Source organism: Convolutriloba macropyga, chromosome 15 (genome assembly GCF_964194025.1).
Source record: "Convolutriloba macropyga chromosome 15, txConMacr16.3, whole genome shotgun sequence".
In the NCBI taxonomy this organism is placed as follows: domain Eukaryota; kingdom Metazoa; phylum Xenacoelomorpha; order Acoela; family Convolutidae; genus Convolutriloba; species Convolutriloba macropyga.
In genome coordinates this window covers 1,176,262-1,198,185 of record NC_134482.1, presented here as the reverse complement: position 1 = coordinate 1,198,185, position 21,924 = coordinate 1,176,262, and the positions used below count along the sequence as shown (strand labels likewise).

The 21,924-nt window shown below is 35.5% G+C and overlaps 1 protein-coding gene across 1 annotated transcript in view; it reads right to left on the bottom strand.

The window, feature by feature from the left end:
* The window catches only part of LOC142354358 (uncharacterized), a 406,219-nt gene extending 398,355 nt beyond the window's left edge, over window positions 1-7,864 (bottom strand). The window contains exon 1 of the mRNA XM_075406632.1: window positions 7,849-7,864. The gene's annotated coding sequence lies outside the window, so the exon portion shown is untranslated. The remainder of the gene's footprint in view (window positions 1-7,848) is intronic.
* Between the last annotated feature and the right edge of the window lie 14,060 nt (window positions 7,865-21,924).

The following is a 21,924-nucleotide window of genomic DNA, read 5'->3' as shown; positions in this document are numbered from 1 at the left end:
AAAACCATATTCAGAAAGTTTTTTGAAGAAGTTTGGAATGATTGTTAGTGTCAGTCGCTTTCTTAATGTCAAGTAAAAAGCGACAGTAAAATTCTTTTGCACAAAGCAAATGCTTTTTGTAATTTTGAATCAGGACGTCGGTTATAGAGCGTTTGGGTTGGAAACCAAATAGCTTTTTATATAAAACTTTTTTATTTCTTAGAAAGTTATAGAGACGGTTGAACATTGATATTTCGAAAATTGTGCTCAATGCAGGAAGCACAGATATGGGTAAATAATTGACGACTCTCCGTTTTGCTCCAGCTTTATGTGTTGGACAAACTCTTTGCATGTTTCAAACAGTCAGGAAAAATAACTTTGTGAGTTATAGACTATCTAAGAATGAGACAGGGTACGCAAAAATATTTCCAGAAAGTTTTAGAATCTAGCAGGATTTCTATTCAACCCAGTTGCTCTATTAGCAACAAGATTTTGCAACAAATTGAACGCTTCTGTATAGGTACAATCAAAAACGTAAATTGATTTTGGGTTATTTGCTGGGCTTGTGTTAACTTTATTTATTGGTGTTTCCATCGAGCTACTATTTCTCTTACCAAAAGAACAAAACTAATTAATGAAGAAATCAGTGACTTCGTGATAAGTTTCAGTGGTAGTTCCATGTTCATCTTCAGTTGATATTGTGCCAACTTTGCTATTCCTTCTACTAATTGAGCTCAACTTTTACTGTTTTTTTTATAAAAGCGGAGAAATTAATTTGTTTTTTATTTCTAAGCATTACATATTTAGATTGTATTTTAGAAATCCGGCACTTCACTAAGTTTTTTAAGAAACCGTTCCTTTCTGTAATAAAGTTGTTAAATTTTTTATTTACCCACGGACACTTTATAGATTTATTCTTTTTTGTTTCAATTTAAGATCTTTCGTCTATTGCTTATCTTATAATTTTAATAAGGCTCTTTGTACATTCCGAAGGCAGTCACCGTAAGAAAAACTAGTCATTTTAGATGAAACTAGTTTCCGAAAATCATTCAGGGCTTTCACATTAATCAGAAATGGATACCTTTTGATTCCTTAATTTGATCTTCAGTTTTAGTTGGCCAATCAAAGCTTGTATTAAATGCATAATGATCAGTAATGCTTGGAAAATTGATACAGCATTAAACGGAATTAACTCTTTCATTATAAAAGACGTGATCAATTTACGTTGTGGTGTTATCTGTTACTCTCGTAGGGAAGTCTAGACTTTGAGTCAAACTATTTTGTATAGGTATTGCATAGTACTCGTTAACGAATTTAGAATTTTGAAATAAATCTATGTTGAAATCACATTTTAGTTCGTGCTGTTGTAGACATGTAAGTAGTATTTCAAAATCGTTTAAAAAATCAAGGTAGCTAGTGGATGGTTGTTTTTAGATACTGCAAATTATTACATTTTTGGTACTAAAACATCTTATTGTTAACGAAAAGAAACAGAGACCGCTTGGTGTTTGTATGACTTCATATGCTACCGTTTCATCAAAATCGAAAGCAACACCAATGCTTTTATTCGCGCTGTATGAAATTACGGTACTATATCCGGATTTTCTAAATTATATCCGAAATTTGAAAAAACAATCAGACGGCAACCAGGTTTCCGAAAGACATATAACAGTGGGTTTGTCAATTTTATATTTTATGGTTTGTTCTAGTTCATCAAAATTTTATTTTACTGATTGAGAAGTAACGTGAGTTAAGTATACCAATTGGCGTAGTATTTGTGGATGTAGAGATTGTTGATTCGGATTAGACCAAACCAGTTGGTTGGATGAACATGTATTATCTGTATCTGTGTCTGTGCAGGTTTCTCTATGTGTATCTGGGTGATTCCAATTATCTGAGTTTGTGTATCAAGACTACTGTGTGCAATAATATCTATTGAGCCACGAAGCGACTGAATCATATCGCTAATAATCTCGTCTGCGCTTTTCTAAGAAGTTAATGACAGCTAGCATCAGTCTAACCAGTTCCATGAAATGAGCAGTTAGCCATTTGGTGAAGCTATGTACAAAGATAGTAAGTAGATAAAATAATGGATTACGCTTTTATAGATAGGTAATATAATTTCTTGGTTGCAATTTCAGGAATCTGTTTAGTCCTGTATCTCACTTCCCTCTCCAGGGGCGAAACAATTGTTTACAGTGTTTTGTTTAGCTCTTGTAGTTCTTCGGTGTTTGGGTACGAAATTTCACTGATTCCCGATTTAGAGTTGCATTTGACAAGTTGGGATCAATTTCTAGAACTGCTAATCTTCTTTTTATTGTTCGTATGAGTAGTTCGACCATACCTCTGCATCTTTGGTCACCAGCTGTTGCTAGTTTTTTTTGAATATTTCGAATTCTTTTGCTTCAAATGCTTGTGCCTGATCGCACCTAATGGAGCGGGGTATTCCGTTTCCGTGTAGTTTGCAATAGTTTTCGAGATATTCATTAAATGTGTTGTTGTCGCAATTAGTATATTTTTCTGCGTGAGGAAATCTCGACAGTCTGTCAACTGTGCCCAGTATGTAGTGATATTGTGTGCTTTTTTAATAGGGTATGGGGCCGGCGACATTAAAGTACCGACATTGTTTTTTGTTATGAGAGTTTCAATTTTTCACCCTTCTCTATGCAGTTTCTGCAACTGTGCACCTGAGCGACAATCTTGCTACGAATTTGTGGATACCACACCCATCTTGCAATAGCAATCATTCCCGCTGGGCCCGGATGCTTACTAAAAATTGTCTGCAACACCAATGGACGTAATTTTGTAGGAATAACTGAACGGTTGTCGTATAATAAGCAACCAGTTGGTGTAACTGATAAGTCTCAGAAAATTTTTTTGAATACTGGGTGAGCCTTCTTTAAGGTGAGCCAATCTCTTTTTTGTTCTAATTCTATGAATGGAAGGAGGTCCTTTTTTGAATTTTCAGCCAACAATTCTTCATTGAACACTCTCATTAAGTTTTGTCGATATTCAGGTGTGGGAAGTTGATCAATTGCCGTGAATATTTCGGCATTTCTTTCTTCTTTAAGGGCGCTTAGGCCTCTTCCTTTATGGGAATCGGGATCTATTTGGGTGCTATTATCACGCAATGTTTTATTTGGGGAGATTGTATCCATAGGGGGACTCTTTTTGTTTGGTGCCCTTTTGCGTTTTTTAGTTTGTAAATCGAAGGTATTTTGTCTGGGTTTTGGGCTGTTGTAATTGCTCTCAACTGAGAGTGAATTTGTGGCTTAGAATTTAGCAATGAACGAAGCGACTGGTTTGTTCTATCTGTGTTTTGTGCGTGACGTCACTTCGTTCATTTTGATTGTTGCTATCTTATTAGTTGAAATTACCGAATAGTTGAAAGTTTGGTTGCTCCGAGCGAAGATATATTTTGTTTCAATACGAAGCGATTATTTTTATCATGCTTACGACGAATTTCTCGTCGTCTTCGTTTACTGGTGCCGGTGTACCTGGGGGATTTCTACTAAGCTAGTCAGCAAATCCCATATTTTTGCCGGCAATATGTTTGGTTGTAAAGTTGAATGGTATTAATCTATCCATACATCTGATTAGTCAACTTCGATTTGTTTTATAACCTCTATAGTTTTTTAGGGCTGATAGAAGTGCTTGATGATCTTATTGTGACAAAAAAATTTTGCCGTATAAGTAGTATTTAAAGTGTTCCTCTGCCCATACAATGGCGAGTAATTCTAGTTCGCTTCTGCTGTATCTCTCTTCTAATCTATTCAGAAAGTGACTTGCATAGGCGTCTGGTCTCCAAATGAAGTCAAGTTTTTGCTCTAAGCATAAATCGAGTCTTTTCTTACTTGCTTCCCCTTTTCATCTTGTTTCTTTTGTTATATCAAAGTGTTTTTTTGTGATGTTGGTTATTTGCTTTTTAGTTTTTTTCGAAAGCGATTGTGTGTTCTACTTTCCAATTTAGTTTTTTTTGAGTTTTTGTGTTGTTGTTCAATAATAGGGGTCGCATTGGTAGTTCCGATAGTTCCGCTAATCTTAGTTTGAATTTTATTAGGTGGTGGATGCATCCCAAAAACGATCTGAGTTGTCTTGATGTTTTCGGTGATTCCAGTTTATTTATTGATTCGCATTTCTTTTTAGTTGGGTTTATTCTAGTTGGTGTTGTTTGAAATCCCCACCAAAATATTTCTTTCTAAGCGAATTTGCTTTTCTGTAGTTTTATTGCTAGATTCTCTTTGTTCAATAGTTGTAGTATTTTATCTAGTTCTTTTTTCATGTTCGGCTATGTTGCCTTCTGTGATTTCTGGGAAAAACGAATTTGTTGTGGCAGTTTCTTAATGTCACGTCTATACGTTTTCGGAATGTTGCCGGCGTATCTGTAAATCCGTAAAAGCCATTTAGGAATCTTCCTGTAGCTTTTCCACCTATGTTTTTTCAGCTGTGGATCTAAAGGTGTTTGGCTGTAGGCATACATTAAGTCAGTTCTAGAAAAATAAAATGTTGCGTGATCTTTACTCCTTTCGGAGATATATTTTGCTACTGTGTCTTTGAGATGATCTATGCTTTGCTTTTGGTATTTGTTTTTATGTATAACATCATTAAGTTCTGAATCTAGTGCTATTTTGATGCTTTTGTCTTTCATAACAATTATTACCACTGGGCTTATGTAATATTCATATGAGCATTTTTCCAGTCTGATTTTTTGTTTGTCTTCAATTAGTTTTTCTATTTCTTTTTCTATTCGCTCAAATAGGTGTAGTGGTACCCTTCTACCTTTGTTTTGTGTTGGGGTTTTTTGAATGTTGATTTAGCCATGTGGGTTTATTGAGCTACCTATTCGAGTGCACAAATGTGGGTATTTTCTGATTATCGAATTTATTATGTTTTGTTCAATTCATGCGTCGGATATTAGGCCAATAATTTTACCAGTTGGTTTGGATGCTATAACGCGGATTCCAAGCTGATGTAGTATGTCTCTGCCCATGACGTTTTGAGGGAGGTTGTTCACTAGCAATATGTTGCATTTTTGTTGCCGTCCATGATCCCAATTTGAATGTTACATGTAGTACACAAGTTATCTGGATATCCTGGTTGTTGAAGCATTTTTACTTTGTCTTCTCCGTGAATGTCGTTGTTTTTGTTGACGTATGTTTGGACACTATGCTTGTAGCCGTAGTTTCCTGCTTGAAAGATATTGGCGAACCGGTGTCTGCTACCCAATCAATTTTGGTCTCACCGCAGTTTGTTTTAAACCAAATTTCTCCTCTTGTGTCTTTGTTGAGTGACACGTTGTTTATCTCTTTGTATATTGATGGTCTCACTGTATTAACCGATGCCCAGTCTTCCATCAATTCTTTGATGCTTTGGGCTGCTTCGGCATATACTGTTACTTCTCCTGGCTCTTCTTCTTTGCTTTGTTGTTGTTCTTGTATGTGTCGGACTCTTTTGGTTTGTTGCTGGTTTTGTTGTTGTGTGATGCTTCTGTTTTCTTGTCTGAATGTGGTTGGTTTTCCCCTACCAAGTTTGGTGCTTTGCATAATGACGTAAAGTGGCCGATCTTTCAGCATATCTTACAAGTGAAATTTTGAGTTTTACCAATGTTGATGTGATTCTTGATGAATGGATGACCACATTTGTAGCATGGCTCAATTTTTCCTGTTGTGGGTGTTAGCAGTGTGGGTTGTTGTCGTGTGCGCTGTGGTGCTGGTGGTCGTGGTCTATTTCTGACGTACAATACTTGTGACCAACTGGTGTTGCTTGTGTATGATTTATAAATTTTGCCTGGCTGGTTTGCCTGGCCTCTCACCCTATTTATTGGGCGAAAGCAAGTACTTTTTGGGGAGTACAATCCTCTGACAGTAAATCCATTTAAATCGATGTGTTTGCCATATTGGAGATGAAGAGTTCCTTTATCAAATCATCTTCCAGATCTTTGAAATTGCACAATGCGCCCACTTCGCGAACTCTACTACAGAATGTTTCTTTTCCAGTGATTGGTGACTTGAAAAGGTGTGAACTTGGTGTTGCATAGACTTGAAAAGTGTGTGTGAATCTATCGAGAGTAGTTTTCGGTGGAATAGTGAATGTGATGTTGAATTCGTGGACTAGTTTGTGTGTGGTGAATTTTTCTATTTGTATGTGGGGATTTTTCTGGTGGTAACTTCTTGCGTCTGCTCCGAGTGATAAATAGATGAGGCCTTTTTCTTTTGTGTCTGCCTCGTCCCACATTCTTCTATCTACGATTGTTCCTTTTCGTTCCATAACTTTGCATTCTCGAAGTCTACTATCCTTTTTTCATTTTTTTGCTCTCTATTCTTTGCTTCATCATCTGTTTTTCCTTCAAATTCGTCCTCTTATTGGGGCAGAGTGGGGTAGAATAGGTCGGTTGCTTGTGGTTTTAGTTTGAGGAGTTCATCCACCTCAATGTTATCGCATGCCATTATCGCCATTTTAAGTGTGGAGAACCATTGTTTCCATTCGATCGGAGTTGTCGCGCCTGCATCCCAGAAAAGGAATACTCCTAATGGAGTTTTCGCTGACTGCGCCATGAGAAGTATTTGACGTATTTGAATAAGGCAATTGGCGTAGTATTCTTGGATGTAGAGATTGTTGAATTGGATTGGACCAAACCAGTTGGTTGGATGAATCTGTTTTATCTGTATCTGTGTATATGTAGGTTTCTATATGTCTATCTGTGTGAGTCCTGTCATCTTTGGTTTGTGTATCAAAACTACTGTGCGCAATAATATCTATTGGGCCAAGAGGCGACTGAATCATATCGCTACTAATCTCGTCTGCGCTTTTCCAAAATGTTAATAATATTTTAACATCAATCTAACTGGATTCGAGAAATAAGCAGTTAGCGCCAATTGGTGAAGTTATGTACAGAAATAGTAAGTAGATATAATAATGAGTTCCGTGTTTATAGATAAGTAATCGACGTTTTTGGTTGCTGTTTCAGGAATATAATTAGTCCTGTATCTCAGTGATCTTATGTCAGTGCAAAATACCGAAGCTTTTAATTTATTGCTCAGCCTGATTTTGTAGTTCGAACCGCATTGCACCTTTGCGGGGTCCAATTTTAAAAACGCTGGTTAATACACTTATCAAATAAAACGCTATCCCATTCTTATAATTCAAAAAAGTTATTAAATACAAATTTATCAGAAGATTTCAGATACACGATTATTTGTTCATTTACATCAGTCACACTCGCGACATCTCGTCTGATAAAGTGCATGACCTTCCCGATTGGCGGTGCTGCATCAGCATTAATGAGTCGCTGGCTCATCTCTATCAGCTTCTTCTTATTTCCAATGATCAGATATTTAGTTTATGTCCTGACAAATTTCACAATTATACTTTTGGGTTCATTCCTTCTTGTTGGAAGGCGATGGCACACGAAAATATCGGTATTATCTATTGTAACACAATTTTTTCGGTCACGTCGACACGTTTTTGGTACACATCTTTGTTGTGTTCTTCAACGACTCCTGAATTTCATATTTTATCCTTCCTATCGTATTGCTCTAACGCATCAGCATGAAAAGCATTTGTCGGCGTTGGCGATGAAACTTGTTTTGAAACTTCGGTTGCCTGTTTAGCTGAGCAGAACTCACTTTGAAATGGTCGAGTCAAATTGTCTCTTGGGATTATCTTCGGTAGCCACACTTGTGTCTATACAACACATCCATTGCCCTTGTCCATACCCGTGCACTCAATAAGATGAAGGTTTCTATCATCAAGGTCATTTTCCGTCGAGACAGAGTTTTTCTGCGATTTGGGAGGCCTTGTTTTTTGACACTTTTCTTCACTGTCTCAAAAATATGAGTCAGAGCATCGCCCGAGGGCTCCCCTGAAACTATTTAATAAGTTTATCACTACAATTACGACTAATTCAAGATTCTTTTTTGATATTAGGGGAAAATTTTATGCGTAAGAAAATGCCCCATACATGCTCCTTCCTTTTCTTTCGAGTGGAATTACGATCCATCCGAAATTCGACTTGTGTCCTTTTTTTGGAAACCTTCGAGGCCCTAATGGCAAAAAATATATTGAAACAATAATTGAAGAACAATTTTTGTAAAATTTACCTCTCCTTAGTGAATTTTGTGCATTTATATTCATAAACATCATACGCATATTTTGATCTTGAACAGAAAGTTCACCGATCAACACAATTTAAAAGTCCATGATTAGTTTCTACACCGCCATCTGTATACTTTTTGCAAAATATTGTTTTGAATACGCATGGGACGCAAAGACTTTACACATAAATATAACTGGTCACGGGTCATTTGAAGGGTGAAATCATGCCATATGCTGTCTTGTGGGATAAAAGCTGCTGTTGACTCGGCTATCCAAAATTTTATCAATCAAACGTTTAATACTTGTAAATTTGTACTTGCACCTCTCAGGTACAAGGCTAAAATTTATCGATATACGATTAAAGAATGATGTAGAAGAGGATAAACCAAATGCAACATTCCCTACAAAAATTTTTCGGTTAGTGCGCTTTTTAATCCTAAAGCTGTCCGTAGGTAATGTAAGCATTTGTTGAACGGTTCTTTTGTTCTTACTAATGTACGTTCAGGATTTCATCTTGATTAACTGTCCTATGCCGATTATATTTTTCCGTTTTCCTATTTCTTTTGACGACTTGATATATGAACAAAAAATGCACACTTCAAAGCCCAATTAACCTCTGTTTCTAAAGGATGCACCAAAATTGAAGCACCAAAATTGAAATAAAGTATGAGTAAAACTCTGGTGGGAAATCTATTTTGTAGAGTTTCAAAAGTTTTAATTGGTTTAATTTCTTCGTTATTGCTGTTCCTACAAATATACAACTAATGTCGCAGAATAGTTGATCCTGTTATTATTTTTGCGCAATAATTTAATAAACTCACTTTTATTGGCATTCAATTTAACTAACTAAAACAAAAATCCAATTTAAATTGTCTTTTTGCAAAGTCTAAGTAAGTACCGGACTTTGTGACTACAAATTAATTAACAATCATCCGCATGCTGCAAAATATCATCAGTTTCGCTGACTTGCTCAAGGAGGTCATTTGTATCTGAATTGAAAAAAGCGGCCCTTAAACGGTCCCCTGAGGAATACCTTGCTATTACTCAATCAAGTTTGGCAAAACTCCATAAACACAAACTTTTTATATGCGATCATTGAGAAAACCCTTAATGTCCTGTAAAGCAGAAGTTAAAAAGCGTGCGGATTGTAATTATCTCAAAAGATTTGGTGCGATAGTGAACTGAAAGTTTTAGACAAATCGAGAAAAACGGTATGAACAAAATTATCATGTGGACTAGTTCTATGAAAAACGGAATACCAGCTTGTGCTTAAACCGTACGTTGATATCCAAATTGAGGCAGCAATAATAATTTCCTACTCTCAGTATGAATTTTGGTTTGTTTATGCATTCTTTTCTAACGATTTTGAAAACGAAATAGCTATCGTGATAGAAAATAGTTTACAGGGTCCAATATCTCATAAATTTTATAGGTAGGTTTTATGACAGCTATTTTGAGCGTCGTAGAAACAACACAGTCGTTAAAGAATTGATTTATAACCCAGGTGGGGGGCTAAAATTTACATATCATTTTAAATAGACCGAGGAGTACTTTAGAAGAACCTATGCGCTTGCTTGGGTTCAACTCTCTGATGATATGGAATTTTTTTTCGTTTTTGGCCAATAAATTAAACATTGAGTAGCCAACATCAAAATATGGCGTTTCTTCATTTCTACAAAAATATTACCCTAGGTTTTGAAAATTGGACAATTTACGCTATTTTTTGTCGTCAGCAATCATATCATGTAAGGACTTCTTTACTCCAGTAGAATATACAGATTGATCAAATGCCCCCTATCATTTTTGATAAAGCTCCAGTTCTTCAGCAGTACAAAGATGGAAGAGACAGTTCCAGGAGAGCTTATTCTATTTTTCAATGTTTTTGAAAACTTGTTTTGAAGCTTACTGCACAGTGATTGATTTTGTGGCAATGAATTCAGACAAAATTTTTCAGTCGCTGTGTGACTTTTACGCGGTAAACTTTCGCATTCCTCGTTAAACAACAATTTTTTAACAGTTTTGGGGTTCTTTTCTTTAAAAAAACCTAAATATCTTTCTACGAAGTGCATGTTTTCCACTGCACCGGAGAGAAATTAAACAAACGTAACAAATATAGCATCATTGTCAGTTGAAAATTCATATACTTTGAAACATTGCATATCTGATTTCATTATTATTTTTTTCCTAAAGAATCGTCCTGATATAATTCTTTTTTTATTCTCCTGTAAACAACACATACTCCGGTAAACAATACAAAGTGATCGATTTTCAAAGAACTGTCAAATACAAAGCTTTTCTCTTCGGCTACAATTAAAGTGTGATCTATATGATTTTTCTTTGTCTTTATAAACACGTAGGTAGATATGGACGAGCTTTTTTGAAAAAGTAGGGTAGAACAACAGGGTCCAGAGTTAATTACGCAGATTTTTTTATTTTATAATCACTCAATAGGTTGATAGAAAAGAAACGAATTGTCTATATTAGTTGATCAATCATTGCTCAAGGAACTTATTCTGATATAACATGAGGAATTTGCATGACATATTCAAAGTGTTTTACACTTGCAGTTGTTAGGAAAAATTGCATCACCATATAACCCAATAGGAGTTCTCTTTTGATTGATCAAGCAGTTTTAAATCCTCACGTTCTTTCGGAGCAAAATAGAAAAAGCGTTACACTACTCCTTTATTATTTGAAATTGTTGCTTTTCAATTTTGTCTAAAAATTTTTTGAGTATTGAGAGCTATATTCCAAAAAGGCCGCTTTATCATCGGCTTTCAATCAACATTCTGATGTACCCAATTTGGCGTTTTTCCCATCTTACTGCAAAAACGTCTTCAGTTGTATACCTTCTTTTTATACGTCGTGAAAGTTAAAATGAGCAATGGGTGTTTTTTGTTTACATTTCTCCGACACTGCAAATGTTTTTTCTTTTTCTGGGCCAGCATTGTGCTCAATGTTACTGTAGTGTCTCAAAAAAGTTCAGCATACAGCATTGTAAACTCACAAATTGATACAGCAGATATCACATCAGAGCACAGCTCATCATCTCATTTTTGAGAGCTGTACAGATTTCTGAACACCATTTTTCCACTGTCCCATATAAAGAAAATAATAAGATAAACCGTGAGAAAATTTCCAACATTTTCCCCCTGTCTCGATTCAAAAGTTATCTTGGCACAAATTGCGGTCAGGTCAGCATTAAAATTTACTTTAGTTTTTTTAAAAATCATTGTTTTCATTAACTGATGTTTTATATCACGTCTTAAAATATTGGAAATTATGGGATTAGGCCTTTATCTCCACTTGGTAAGCACGTCTACGAACATTATTGAAAGTCACAATAACACCGGAGTTCTCAGCTACACTCAAAACCTTTGCAAAGACGATCTCACCCGTCGCTTCATTCACACCAAAGTTCTGCATGTTTCCCTGCGCCGGTACTGCTCAATGCTGTAAGCCTCTTTATCTAAATACACAACTTCTACAGCAGAGCAACCGGGGCAACGTTTCATTTCCACTTTGTGGTTATCGAAGAAACCACATAGGAAGGGGCTTTTGAAAAGGTTTTTGGGGATGATTGTCGGCATCCAGATGTTTGTCCAGATGACGAAGACTCTCCCAGCAACTCCTGGCCCAGTACACTCCGCAAATTTATTGCTGCCCCCTTTGTCTTGCCCAAAATTGTTGCAGAGCTATTTCTAGTATGAACCATCTCGTCTTGATGTTTCATTTTCAGTTACTCTGAAAAAAATAATTAAACAACTGGAGCTATTTAATAAGTTTATCACAAGAAATTGTTGTGAAAAACTTATAACAAAATTTTATCACAACGTTTGACTATATTGTCTCACTTATCTCACGAAAGAATTAACCCAACGGCTTTTTAACGTCAACAAAAGATGTAGTTTTTAAAATTGTCCAGACAAAAAAATTTTCTCGTCGATGTGTTTTTCTAAGATAAAATAAATGAACATAAACAGTCGTGCACTGAAATAATAGCATTGGAGTTTACTGGACTTTTTTTAACGACAAGTCCTTCAAAGTTTTAATAAAGTCAGAAGGTTTAAGGTAATCGGTGTATTGGTTACTTGATTTTACGGGTTTTTTTGCAGTGTTTTAAAAATATATTTTAGCTGCCGAATAGTTTTACCTGTAATCTCAGCGATAGTTTTTCTAGCTTGCGTTCTACTGAAACATTGAAATTGAGCCAGCCAATCTCTTGTAATCAGTAGTTTGTATGCTCAATTCGATATTCACATATCAAAACGGTCGAGTGAGAATCACAAAAAAGTATAGAATTTTAAAAAAAAAACGTTTAAATTCAAGATCAAGGATTTAGTATACTTAATAGTTTTTGCAGAGAAAGAGAAATTGTCAATTAAACACTAATTTGATTTTTAAAAGCACGAACGTTTTTCAACATTTCGTACCTTGTCAGGTTTAACTAAAACTGATTAACAATCGAATAAAAATTTTTACAAAGAATATAATATATACTTGTCACTGACTATAACTATCGAATTGTTCAAAATGATATAATATAACAAAATTTTGATTTTTTTCTTGAAAAGGGTTTTCACTCTGGTTGCTATCTGTTGTTAACTTTCACTTGTTGGGTTTAAAAAAATTTTGAGTTAACCTATAAAACGATATCTTGAATGAAAATGAATTTCAAAGTTTTGCATTTGAACTAATAATTTAATGTTGCTGCCCGCCCCCAGTTTTTGTTGCAGGTACTTAATGCGTGTTTCAACTTTTTGATATAGATCACTTCTATTGTCATTAGTTTTCACACAGCAACATGAATCAAGAATGTCCAATTTAAGATTATACGTTGTACAACAACATTCAACGAGCTGTGGTCCCAAGCGGGATGTTTCTTTTGATGTTCCGAAATTCCAGTGGTGACAAGTCGACTGTTTTGGCCAATATAGATGGAACTGCTTTCATTACATGTAAATATATATGCCTCAGGCAACTTTGTTGGGGTAGACAAAATTTCAAACAAACATGTACAAGAACAGTTTACTATAAACACAAATCTTTTTTTTTGCGTTTGATCTTATACTTCAACTTCAACGTTTTTTTTATTTATGCCCAACGGAGTAGAAAAAAATCGAAGAAATAAAATAAAAAGTTGATGAAAAGAAAGCTTTACTACAAAGCTCAAAAACAAAACAAACAAATTAATGCTGAAAAAGATGAAGTATCTACAGGGTAAAACAACCTTTGAAACGAACACAAATTAGGGCCATCTCATGACCATTGAGACAAAATATACTATAAGATGGTAACCTTGAATTAAATCTCGAATGCTTCTGGATTTTAACCTATTATGTAAGGTTTGTTGAAGCTATTTAGCACAGAATTGGAATTCTACTGATGGAAGAGGACTAGGTAAAGAACAATAATTGAGGTGATAAGAAGACCCAGGGGATTCAAGTTTTGTTTGCGCACGATTGTTGAACATTCATCTGCTCAAGTGTAAACAGAGCTTTTGTGCAATTTTCCTTCCAAAATCAATCACACAATTGTTGTAGAACATGCTTTAGAGAGTTTTGGCATCCAATATTGTGATCGCAAAAAATTCAGTAAGGGCTAACTCAGCGGTAGACTTTCTTCCACGCATGCAGACAGACTCGGAAGCACAGTTTGCATGCCAAAATACGGAAAAAATGCAATCGGAGAACTTGAAATAAATTGAAGGCAAAACACCAGATGTTTCTTTAATTACGACTGAGGAAGTTACCGATGTACTCAATGAAGAGGACGAAATTGACCCGGCAATTGTAGAAAAACTGAAGAAATTGGAACTTAATGCCAGTTAAAGGCTGGAAAACCTCAAAATGGAGGAACTTCCTACTGCAAAAAACAAACCAAATAAAAAGTATGAGCAATTTGACGGATTAGTAATTGAGAACGACGTTTTCCTTCGCACGGTGCTTTACAATGATGGGACAGTAAAACCTAAAAGACTTTGTAAACCGCAAAAATTGTTGACAGAGTTTTTCTTATGAATACACAACTCAAAAACAACAGTTCACGGAGCAATTACACGAACAGCAGATCCAAATTCGGAAACGATTCTAGTTTTCAGAGGTCAAGGAGAATCATATCGAAACCCTAGAAAAGTGTTTCACTATTTTCCATTCGAATTAGCAAAGGAACATTATAAACGAAACTTACAAGCTGTATTATTGGATCAACCTTTTCAAGAAACATGACGCCAGTTGATCCCAAAGAATCCATAAATCCATACAACTGACAATCTATAACTAAGTACTAGCGGGAGTCAACTTTTCTGGAGGAAACCATCTATCCTTTCCCACGAAGGCGTCAGCAGATACAGTACTAGAACAAATGGTGAGGACAATTTTCATCACGCACATTCACATCTAAAACACAAGTTCCTGACATTGGAACAATTTTTACATCTAGTCTGATGAAAGAGTTATGTCCACTATTTGAAAATCGACTGAATTACGTAATTCTCTGAGATCCACAAACTATGAGAATTTTGGAACGCTCACAGTAATATCTGGAACAGATAATGAAATTAAACAACATGGAGCAATAGAACGCTTGCACAATTCCGTATCTTTAGCACCTTAATATGATATAGTATAGTAGAAAACCAGCGCAAAATTTACTAAACTTAATGAATTTTACTTGCTCCTAAATCCAGAACGCAATCAGACGTTGCCGGTAATTCAGTATTAATTTGGTCAGCATTGTTTCGGTCTGAAAGAGTTCTAGCTAACTCAAACTATATTTTCCCGAAAATGCAGCAAACGTTACCCAAAGCTTACAAAGAATTCGTTCTTGCTCAATCGTACCAAAAGATGTCCACAATGATTCAAAACATATTGACCCGCTGAAGTCTACCCGTATCAAGGCCTAATTAAATAAAGAAGTGAGTCAACACATTTAGAAGATCATCTACGAACACTTATTGATGAATCTTGAATAGTTCACTGCCAACATAAAATTGACCTAACACCCGCAAAAAGTTAGTTTTGTGATATATATTGGACAAGCAGCTTCTGTATCAACTGAAATGTCATCAGCAGCATCAACGATCGCGCCACCTGTTTTGTCCTATGGAAAACAAGAGGCATACGACCACAAAATTTGTGCAAGCAAAAGAGCATAACCAGTTCAACAAACAAATGATTCAACACAACGAAAAGCGAGCCGATAATCTCGAAGACTGTATCCTAGAGAAATTTCTTAGAAAACAAACACCCGATTTTCAACTGTTCATCAACGAGAATTACGAGCGGTTTTGTTGGCTTCAATCAGACCGAGACAGAGATAGAAAGAAAGAGAGAGAGAGAGAGAGAGAGAGAGAGAGAGAGAGAGAGTGAGAGAGAGAGAGAGAGAAAGAGAGAGGAGAGAGAGAGAGAGAGAGAGAGAGAGAGATTTAGAGAGTTAGACCAATATCAATAGGGGAAATTATCTATAATCCTAGAACAGGAATGAGAAGAAGTCAACAATCCGAAATATTGCAATAAATTTTCATGGAAAAAATACGTCCACAACGCCAAAAAAGGTTATCTAGAGAAACGGATGGCAAAAGAAAATTATCGCGACGAACCATCAAAAAGCGAAGACGGACCTGGCAAAATTGAAATATCGAACAATTCACAAAACCCTCCATAGTTGAAGCTGAACAGCAAAAAAGCAAACGAACTATGGAATCCATACAATTGAAAAGCAAAACAAATTTTTTTCAATGCAATAATTTGCACAATCCCTGAAATATCGCTCAATGTTCGATATGAGTATGAGAAAAATATTAGCAGTAAAGTTCTACAAAAACTGTGCCAATATAAAACAAGCTTGTAAACTAAACAGTTGTGCGCCAATTGGATCTTCAATCTCTGCTACTCCAAAAAATAAAAGATAAACTCTATGACAAATTTTTATGTTACTAAATCTAGTACAGTATCAGTATAGTAGAAACGCGAATCGCAGCCTAAAGTAACACCTGAATGTCTTCATCTAATTTTGATGATTTAAAAGATAATAAAAAAAACTGCACTAACTGATGGATTGTACAAAAGAATTCAACCAAAATATAAAATTTAAATTTGAAAAACTGACAGTATAAAACTTATGATAATCGGTAATGATGATTACATTGGTGATGATAGATCACTTGTTACGTTTGAATAGAAAAAAATGGATTGCAAAAAAGAATCGACAAAAAGAACCATCAAAAAGAACGAAGAAGGACATGGCGAGATTGGCATATCAAGTATTGCACGAAACTCCCCATTTTTGAGACAGAACCGCAAACGAACAATGATATCCATTCAATTGACAAGCAAGAACATTTTTTTCGGTGCAATATTTTGCACTATCCCTGAAATATCACTCAACCGGTGCGATATAAAAATGAGAAACAGATTTGCAGTTAAACTAAACAAAATCTATGCCAATGTAAAACAAGCTTGTAAACTACAAATTTGTGCACCGATTGGATCTTCAATCTGCTACTATAAAGAACAAAAGACATATTCTACGACAAACGTTTATATTACTCACTCTCGTACAGTCACTGTTGAGTAGAAATGCGAATTGCAGCCTAAAAAATAACCTGTGGATGTCTTCATTTAGGTTTGAAATGAACTAAATTATTAAACTTGGATAAACAAATTTGATTCCAAAAAATTACGATAATCGGTCAAAATAATTACATTGGTGATGATAGATCACCTGTTTTGTTTGAAATGAATCCCATGCACTCATACTTTACTCAAGCGTTTAACCCGTCCGTCATTGTGTCAGTACAACAACGAAAATTTCATCTGTGACAAGAAAAGGAAAATTGGGGATATTAGAATATTTACATCGAGAAATTCCAAAAAACTTCAAAAAGTTGTAGAAGATGAAACCTATTGAGAGGTACAATCAACAACATTCAATAACTGTGGATATGCATTACGTTATACAGGAAGCGTTATACTTATGAGCACTTACAATTACACTTACACAAGAAACTTAAGAAAATAAAAATTTTTAAAGTGGAAACTGACAATCAAGGTAAAGTCGGAGATACCAAAAAAGGAGAGTGGATTTGCTCCTAATTTTGGACGGCTCATACATTGAAGCCTTTGGTCAAATTGCGATAAACTTTTTTTGGTGAGATCACGTGTGCGGAAACCTTAAATGTCATCAAAATACTGATGTTTTTTGCATAAGATTTGGGAAATAACTTTATTCTAATAGCCGAAAGCACTTGCACAATTAGCTTAAGACAATTATTGCCAGAAATAATTACTTCTGCCAGAAAAAAAAATCATAATTTAATCAAAACAGAGCTTAAATTATTGGAGGAGAAATGACTATCACCATAAAAACTGAATTCATATAATGAAAGAGGTCATAGCTTTCAAATTTTTAGAGGAAGTATATACATGTGATTGCTGACTGTTTCTTTTCCGTCAAACATGGGATATTAGAAAAAACTCCGCATTCAAAATGTGCCAAAACAGGAAAAGCGTTCGAAAAGATATCCATTTTGTTACATAACTATTCAGATAAACAGCAACTGGCACGAAGTGTAAGTATGATTTGCCTCTCCAAAGTAGCTTTCCTCTGTACAACAATCGCGTGGAAACGGTTTTCTTGAGTTCGGTTTTCAAACGTGATTCACATTCTAACAAGAAAGATTGATGATGAAGATAAAATGTTGAAATCTAAATCCTGAGCAGAGAGCAACGGCGGAATAAAGAATGAAAAATTAAATGCAATTAAATGCACAATTGAGCGCACCGATAAACCTTGAACAGAAAACTACTCAATTGTGACCTCTCTGTTGGTGCTCATGAAGATCAAAAATCTGGCTAGAGAGAAATATAAAGCCTAATATATAGCAAATATGACAAAGCGTGTTTATTAAGTCATTGCTAACAGACAAACACCTGGTTATTACGCGTAAAGAGGACCTCTATTTTGCTGCAGACATGACCCTACTGCCCTCTAGAAGCCCATTTAATATTTCCAACAGTTTGATTGTGTTTTTTGCAAATATGACAATTGGCGTTTATTGACCACTTGCTATCGAACAGACAGCTGGTTAACTCTCGTAAAGAGAACCTTGAAATTGCTGCAGACAAGATTCCACTGCGCGAAGTCCATTTAATTTTGGCAGCAATCTGGTTGTGTTCTTTGGACTTACGTAGTTCTATTTCACTTACAACAAAAACCCCACATGAGAAAACACACTTGCCTGATCCCTGGGACTCGGGCATTTGGAATCATCAAGGACACCATGGGAAATGTTTTCAACAGGTTAGATATTTAGATTCCTACTGAAAAATACCCCAAATTCTATGCAGTTAGATTTTCTCCAACTTTCCGTGAAACTTCTCAATTCAATGCGCAACTCTGAACACTTGTTCATATAGAAGTCAGGACGGCAACGCAAGAACCTAAGCAGGGTACCATCTTTCAGAATGAAGGTGTCACTTAAAAACTTTAGGCTATAATCATTATCAAAAACTTGTGCTTTCAAAAGCGACTCTAAGAAGGCGGGGATTTTAAAAAACAACGTGCCTAGAGTTGTGTCTAATGAATTCAAAAAAAATTTTAAAGCCATCAGCTTCATTAAAATGTGCGTTTGTGCAACAGAAATAGAAATGACGTCTCCTCAAATTCGAATCTTTACATTTTTATGTAATTTTTAGGCTTGTCATGAAGCAAGTGACATTTTTTGCCTACCAAGCCCACTAGTGTTTCTGCATTGGAGTCGTCAGCTGACAGTTTTGGAAAACAGTAAACATAACTTAATAAGCGTTAAACATATAAAGGTCAACATACTTTTTTATGCTAGCACTTTGCTAAATTTTTCTAAACACAAATTCAGGAACAACCTACTTGCAAGTGAAACAGATAGTTTACACCATTATTACTTTTTCCTGTTACATTTAATTTACATTTGGTTTTTAAGTTTTCAAAAACTTTGATCCACTTCACGCAAGTTTCAACAACAAACAAATCAAATTATCTTAAATTTCATCCGAACAAATGAACATCACGGCCGTTCACCCTCTTCTATTAAATAAAATTAGCTATGAATACAATTGTAAGTTTTTGCTTCTGAATCACTATTGGAAAATCAGCAACTAGAACACGGCACAAAAACAAATGAGTTTCAAGTTCATTAGCATTGTTCATACGAATTTGCTGATTTTTCTTCCTTGAATCGGACCAACCAATACAAATGACACAAAACTGAGATGATAAACTTTTGTAAAGTTGAATTCATTTTTCTTTTTTAATTTGTTTTAAAAACGAAGTTTTCACTCCTGTTCACCAGATATAACTTTGCATTTAAGGCTGCAATCCATGGGCTGCTAAAAAACTGGAACACTTTTACTGTGTATTGCCCGCTGATGTTTTCTATTCCCATTAAAACAGCAGACAACCCTTTCGTTCGGAACAAGTTTTTTTCAAAAATCAAAGACGACGTGAAAAAGACGCAAATAGAAAAAACTTGCTGGGTCGTTACATAAACGGAAGGAAAAATCAATTTGTGTTCACAAGGACTGCGGTTTGGAATTAGCGACCATTGCCGATATTGGTCTGTTGGGTCCAAAAATTCTATTGCTGGACATCAGAGGAAAAAATTTAAAGCAAACGCTGAAAAAGTGGTTTGAATGTATGAATATGAATGAAACCAACATATTAAGTGAGAAAAACAAAAACAACTCGAATCAAGATTTTCTGGTTACAAACAAAATTTTTGAAGAACTCGACGCATAGAGTAACTGAGGGCACGCACAATTTTGCAATTTTTGAGATTACATGCACGACTGTATTGTAGTCAACAAATTTGTTTTAATATTGACACCATCGCTTCACTTCCTGCCTTTTTTATAAAGATGTGGACAAGCCCTTGCTCTACGCCCTCATAAACAATCTTTTTAGCTTTGTGGATCAGAGAGAGACCACGATACTGGACCAGACCAACTTCACTGATGCCTCGTAGTTCTTTGCTCGTAGTCACGAAATTAGAATATAAATGCAATATTTTTCACCAGATAGATTGACCTCAGCAACGCCAGCAGACGGGCTTCACTTTTATTAGGTCTCATAGTACTACGACAAGTGGCAACAACGTCAGAAGATCAGAAGATCTGTAAATTTATTGCCGTCATCATGCCTAGGCTTGATCAAAATGAAGCCATTCAGTGATCAATAGAGGGGAAATACTTTGCGATATCTGAAGATTATCTGGAATCTTATCATCTAACAAATGAGAAGTTTGGCGAGTGTGTGGTCTCTTCTACTTGGCACCCGACGTTGGAAACACAACTCAGTTGGCGATATTGACAACTGACCAGATTTCGGCACCCGACGTTGGAAACACACCTCAGTTGGTCATTTTGTCTCGTAAAATTGTTTTTTAAGTGGCCTCTCGGCGCCTACTGTTTGAGAGACACAAACAGTGCTAATGTTATTGTCCTGACAAAAATGTTGGGTATGAAATCCAGTTGTCGAAATCTGCAACAGATTTGTTTTTCATGCGTGACTACACACTAAATCAAAACGTAAGAAAAATTCGTTTTGGATGTATCATATGTTTCATTATTTTGGATTGCGGGACACAATTACAATTGAAACACGTAAAATAGGACACATATATACCAAAACGTGATAAAACGTGATATACCAAATCTACCAGAAAACAAACATTTTTAAAATCGGATCCACTCCAAAGAGCGCTGTCTCAATCAGGTGAACTAAAAAAAGCTTCTTTACTACAAATCTAAAATCGATGCGGTCATAAAATTACTAGGAGGCGGTCCGACAATTTGACATATAGCCGCCAGTTTACAAAATCGGATCAGCATGTCAAAACTGCACAGCCAATAGCACACCTTATGCGTCTTCTTAAGCCGACTTTCACATCAAAATTAGGAAAAAAAATGTATCGTTTGTGTTTTCACTTGATCTTACTGTAGGAGTCACTTACGGAAACAAATTTTTACATCTTGTTCATGGCTCTCGTGCAAAAAAATTCAAAGTAAAATGGTACCTTAATGTAAATTTTCAAACAATGCAGCATGGTGACCTTCAACTAAAATCTACGTTCAGCGTATGTAATAATCTGTATTACAGCGTCTGTATAAATTTGATAACAGAGATGAAACGCGGGACGAGTGGAAGGGCAAATTGGAGATACTGACTGAGGCTTCTGAAAAAGTGTTGAAAGAGGATACCGAAGAACTAATGAAACAAAAAGACTTAGGTCGACAAACTTTTGGTGTCAGTTCACAGTCTGAGCGAATATTTTTCAGCCGGGAATTAGAATTAGTTGCGACAAATGCAGGTCAACTTGGGTCATTAAAAGGCTCAATACCAAAATTTGCAGTACACACAACAATAAATGATGCCTAGTAGCGTGCTCTAAAAGCAAGAAATATGTTTATGTCGAAGTACTTAAATCGAAACAGTTATTCACACTCATTCATTGCTTAGTGTAGCAAATGGTGATTATATTATGGCAATTGTGTTTTGATAATCATCTCTCTATCGGTATTCATGCTTTTTTTAATATGAATTGCATAGTTGCATTGAATTATTAAAACGCACATTATCTGCACTATCTACTTTTATTGTACTAAATTTTTAAGTCACGTTTCTTACAGACTACTAGTTTAGATTGTAAAATTTATAGCAAAAGGTGCAAATCTCTAGTTGGAACTCAATATTATTTGGCGCGCTTGTAATTGAAAAATCATTGCTTAATTTTATCCTGCTAGAGAATTTTTTCATTCAAAAAACAGGATAGTTTGATTTCTTGGGAATATACGCGGTGCCACAAGTGCAGTAATT